Raw genomic sequence first — 6,000 nt, 5'->3', positions numbered from 1 at the left:
GGTGGAGCTGTCGTTTTGCAGGTGGAGCTGTCGTTCTGCAGGTGGAGCTGTCGTCCTGCAGGTGGAGCTGTCGTCCTGCAGGTGGAGCTGTCTTACTGCAGATTGAGCTGTCGTCCTGCAGGTGGAGCTGTCTTACTGCAGATTGAGCTGTCGTTCTGCAGGTGGAGCTGTCGTCTTCACTTTGTTAAGAGCCCAGTGGGCGGGGCTTACTCAGAGTAAGATAAATATGTGAGTTCCCAGACTCGACCCACAGATTGACAATGACTCTTGGATCAAAGTCCAGATGAAACTGAATATTTTTCTAGAATGACCAATGACTCCTGCTGGACAGATGAGGCACTACACCCACTGCTGGGTTTATAGTTTAATAGTGGCTTTGATGGTGCTGTGATGGTGCTGTGATGGTGGTTTGATGGTGCTTTGATGGTGCTGTGATGATGGTGTGATGGTGCTTTGATGATGGTTTGATGGTGCTTTGATGGTGCTGTGATGGTGGTGTGATGGTGCTTTGATGATGGTTTGATGGTGCTGTGATGGTGGTTTGATGGTGCTGTGATGGTGGTTTGATGATGGTTTGATGGTGCTTTGATGGTGCTTTGATGGTGCTGTGATGGTGCTGTGATGGTGGTTTGATGGTGCTTTGATGGTGCTGTGATGGTGGTGTGATGGTGCTTTGATGATGGTTTGATGATGGTTTGATGGTGCTTTGATGGTGCTGTGATGGTGGTGTGATGGTGCTTTGATGATGGTTTGATGGTGCTGTGATGGTGGTTTGATGGTGCTTTGATGGTGCTGTGATGGTGCTGTGATGGTGGTTTGATGATGGTTTGATGGTGCTTTGATGGTGCTTTGATGGTGCTGTGATGGTGGTTTGATGGTGCTTTGATGGTGCTTTGGTGGTGCTTTGATGGTGCTTTGATGGTGCTGTGATGATGCTGCGGAAGGTGCTTTATGCGATGGTGCTCTATGCGATGGTGCTTTATGCGATGGTGCTTTATGCGATGGTGCTTTATGCGATGGTGCTTTATGCGATGGTGCTTTATGCGATGGTGCTCTATGCGATGGTGCTTTATGCGATGGTGCTTTATGCGATGGTGCTTTATGCGATGGTGCTTTATGCGATGGTGCTTTATGCGATGGTGCTCTATGCGATGGTGCTTTATGCGATGGTGCTTTATGCGATGGTGCTTTATGCGATGGTGCTTTATGCGATGGTGCTTTATGCGATGGTGCTCTATGCGATGGTGCTTTATGCGATGGTGCTTTATGCGATGGTGCTCTATGCGATGGTGCTTTATGCGATGGTGCTTTATGCGATGGTGCTTTATGCGATGGTGCTTTATGCGATGGTGCTTTATGCGATGGTGCTCTATGCGATGGTGCTTTATGCGATGGTGCTTTATGCGATGGTGCTTTATGCGATGGTGCTTTATGCGATGGTGCTTTATGCGATGGTGCTTTATGCGATGGTGCTTTATGCGATGGTGCTCTATGCGATGGTGCTTTATGCGATGGTGCTTTATGCGATGGTGCTCTATGCGATGGTGCTTTATGCGATGGTGCTTTATGCGATGGTGCTTTATGCGATGGTGCTTTATGCGATGGTGCTTTATGCGATGGTGCTCTATGCGATGGTGCTTTATGCGATGGTGCTTTATGCGATGGTGCTTTATGCGATGGTGCTTTATGCGATGGTGCTTTATGCGATGGTGCTCTATGCGATGGTGCTCTATGCGATGGTGCTTTATGCGATGGTGCTTTATGCGATGGTGCTCTATGCGATGGTGCTCTATGCGATGGTGCTTTATGCGATGGTGCTTTATGCGATGGTGCTTTATGCGATGGTGCTTTATGCGATGGTGCTTTATGCGATGGTGCTTTATGCGATGGTGCTTTATGCGATGGTGCTTTATGCGATGGTGTGCGCGTGCTGCACCAGCGCCGCTTGACTCTCTCGTCTCTTGTTCTTCTTCTTCTTGTGCTGGGACAGTCTCCAGCAGATGGCGCTGGCTCCTAACATGACCGCGGCGATGGTGAACAGCGCCAGCCCAAGGAGGCCCATGCTCGGGGGCCCCGAGCGTGGCGGGGCCCCCGAGCGCGGCGGGGCCCCCGAGCGGGGCGGAGCGGCCCAGAAGCCCACGGCGGTGAGCATGGCCCCGGCCACCAGCGTCACGGCCCCAAACGGCAGCAGACACCTCCAGCACGACGCCTCGCCGCCGCCCGTCGCCGCCGACAACCGCATCTCCGCCGTGGAGTGAGCGCCGGAGCGCGTCGCCGCGGAGACCGAGCGCGCTTTGCCGTGATTGGTCAGTTTGTCGCTGGAGAAGGAAGTGGGGATCCAGGACGAGGCGCTGCGGGGCATCCGGGCTTTTCCGTCGTCCGGCATCGAGAGCTTAGTGGCCAGGAACAAGTGCGCCATGATGACCAATCAGAGAGCGGCAGGACGGACCAATCAGAGAGCGGCAGGACGGACCAATCAGAGAGCAAAGAGACGACACTGACGAATCACAGCGCAGTCGCCTTGAAACACAGGACAAAAAAATATTAAATTAAGGAGTTATTTTTCCACCAGGACCAGGACCAGAACCAGGACCAGGACCAGGACCAGGACCAGGACCAGAGCCAGGACCAGGACCAGGACCAGAGCCAGGACCAGGACCAGAACCAGAGCCAGGACCAGGACCAGGACCAGGACCAGGACCAGACCAGGACCAGGACCAGGACCAGAGCCAGGACCAGGACCAGGACCAGGACCAGAGCCAGGGCCAGGACCAGGACCAGGACCAGAGCCAGGACCAGGACCAGGACCAGGACCAGAGCCAGGACCAGGACCAGGACCAGGACCAGAGCCAGGGCCAGGACCAGGACCAGGACCAGGACCAGGACCAGGACCAGGACCAGAACCAGAGCCAGGACCAGGACCAGGACCAGGACCAGACCAGGACCAGGACCAGGACCAGGACCAGGACCATATTATAAACATGCGCTTGGCAGAAGTGAGACGTACAGTTAGCCCAGATTTTTGTCATAAACAAAGTTCATACTCACAAAAAACAAACTCCAGACTTGTCCTTTCCATTTGGTCCTGGTCCTGGTCTCTGCAGGTCTATCCCAGGTTCCACTTGATGTTGCAGGTCCAGTCCAGGTCTGGTCTTCAGAGCTCTGAACCCAAAACCAGTAAAAGTGGGAGAGAAAAGAAGAAAGAACCGCCTCTTTCTGAGTTTAACCCATTCACTGCAGCAGGAACTAAACCAGGACTAAACCAGGACTAAACCAGGTCTAAACCAGGTCTAAACCAGGTCTAAATCAGGACTAAACCAGGACTAAACCAGGACTAAACCAGGTCCAAACCAGGACTAAATCAGGCCTAAACCAGGACTAAACCAGGACTAAACCAGGTCCAAACCAGGACTAAATCAGGTCTAAACCAGGACTAAACCAGGACTAAACCAGGTCTAAACCAGGTCTAAACCAGGTCTAAATCAGGACTAAACCAGGACTAAACCAGGACTAAACCAGGTCTAAACCAGGACTAAACCAGGTCCAAACCAGGACTAAATCAGGTCTAAACCAGGACTAAACCAGGACTAAACCAGGTCCAAACCAGGACTAAATCAGGTCTAAACCAGGACTAAACCAGGACTAAACCAGGTCTAAACCAGGTCTAAACCAGGTCTAAACCAGGTCTAAACCAGGACTAAACCAGGTCTAAATCAGGACTAAACCAGGTCTAAACCAGGACTAAACCAGGACTAAACCAGGTCTAAACCAGGACTAAACCAGGTCTAAATCAGGACTAAACCAGGACTAAACCAGGACAAACCAGGACTAAACCAGGTCTAAACCAGGTCTAAACCAGGTCTAAACCAGGACTAAACCAGGTCTAAACCAGGACTAAACCAGGTCTAAACCAGGACTAAACCAGGACTAAACCAGGTCTAAACCAGGTCTAAACCAGGACTAAACCAGGACTAAACCAGGACTAAACCAGGACTAAACCAGGTCTAAACCAGGACTAAACCAGGACTAAACCAGGTCTAAACCAGGTCTAAACCAGGTCTAAACCAGGACTAAACCAGGACTAAACCAGGTCTAAACCAGGACTAAACCAGGTCTAAACCAGGACTAAACCAGGACTAAACCAGGTCTAAACCAGGTCTAAACCAGGACTAAACCAGGACTAAACCAGGTATCTGATCCCTCTCTTTCAGTTTGGATCAAAGTTGACCTCTGACCTCACAGATTTGCACAGCTGGATTTCATTTTACACTTTCCACAAACTCAGGGAGAATAATATTCTAATTCAAAGATGGAAATGTTTGGAGTGTTATTTTCTAAAATAGATGAAAAGAATTTTTAAATGTTCAGTTTTCTCTCTCGACATTTAAACTTTGACCTGAAACGACAGTTGTGACTTTCCCTGAAGAACTCTCACATGCTGAGTACGACCGAAGGATCAAGCTCTTTAGCGTTTCTGTCACAAACATTAGCCACATGCACATTGAAATCACCTGTAATGACCAAACCATCAGAGTCTGTGCGACTGAAACGTCTCAGTAAAATCATCAGTAAAACGTTGTCAGTGCTGGAGAGGCTTGTATAAAACAATGAAGAGAATGAGACTGTTTTAGCTCCATTTTAAAGGATACAAACTCAAATGATGAAAACACCCCAAAAGCGGGCCATTATTTCATCTCTAAAGACAGCACAGACTCCACCCCCTTTTTTGTTTTCTCGTGTTTCAGATTCAAACTTAAAGTTGGGTGGAGCAGATTCTATCAGAACTACATTTCCTGTGTTTTTGTCAAGCCATGTTTCAGTTAAAAACATAAAATCAAGATTATAAGAAATTAAATTATGAATTAAGAGTGATTTGTTCCATAAGGATCTGATATTTGCCACAGCAAGTTTCAGACTAGTTTCAGTGGGACTGGGCTTTATCTTTTCACAGAATGTGAATAAGATTTCTCAGATTGGGCCTGACTCGCATTTTGTTTTTCCATCTGTGTGATGATGTGACACAGAAATAGCACTAGGGGGGGCTGTTTTTACACAGGGGGGATGGGAGGTACCAGGTGAGAGGCGAGGGGGGAATAGGTGGTAGGGCTTTTGTTGGTGTAGTCGGCTTGTGCGGGGAAGAGTTGATAAGTATTGACATAACTCTTGAGCTTGCTTTATTGGGCGTGAGTGGAGTCGTCTTAAGGCCTGATTGGCTGGGAAGGCCCCTGGGTGAGGGTGGAGAAGGAGAGTGAGAAAGTTGTAGGAGGGACCCAGGGCTGCTCTGAGGGCAGAGGCGATGACAGGGGCGATGAAAGGGACGATGACAGGGGCGATGACAGGGATGTTGTTGGGCCTGTCACAGATGGGTCCAAGGCCTTTGAAGATTGGGTTGTGCTGTTGATGTTGAAACATTGGCTCGGTCACTGGCTGATGGAGCAGGAATTCTTCTCTCATTCCTCTGCTCCCTCACTCCTCCTCTGCACCCTCACTCCTCCTCTGCACTCCTCCTCTGCACCCTCACTCCACCTCTGCACCCTCACTCCACCTCTGCACTCCTCCTCTGCACCCTCACTCCACCTCTGCACTCCACCTCTGCACTCCTCCTCTGCACCCTCACTCCTCCTCTGCACCCTCACTCCACCTCTGCACTCCTCCTCTGCACCCTCACTCCACCTCTGCACTCCACCTCTGCACTCCTCCTCTGCACCCTCACTCCACCTCTGCACTCCACCTCTGCACTCCTCCTCTGCACCCTCACTCCACCTCTGTACCTTCACAGTCTGTTCTCGCCGCATGTCGATGTTTTGCCAAAACATGAAGAATGAGCGACGTTATCTCAGAAACAGTGGCGTGTGTGTTGATCTTTTAGTGCATCACGTGACTTATCGCACTGTCCTGAACGTGCAGCACCTGAACTTGCAGAACCTGAACCTGCAGCGCCTGAACGTGCAGCGCCTGAACATGCAGCGCCTGAACATGCAGCGCCTGAATGTGCAGCGC

This window comes from Eucyclogobius newberryi, unplaced genomic scaffold, assembly GCF_026437365.1.
Source record: "Eucyclogobius newberryi isolate DKJ021-1_F unplaced genomic scaffold, fEucNew1.0.hap1 SCAF_20, whole genome shotgun sequence".
NCBI lineage: Eukaryota > Metazoa > Chordata > Actinopteri > Gobiiformes > Gobiidae > Eucyclogobius > Eucyclogobius newberryi.
This window is presented reverse-complemented; position numbering follows the sequence as displayed.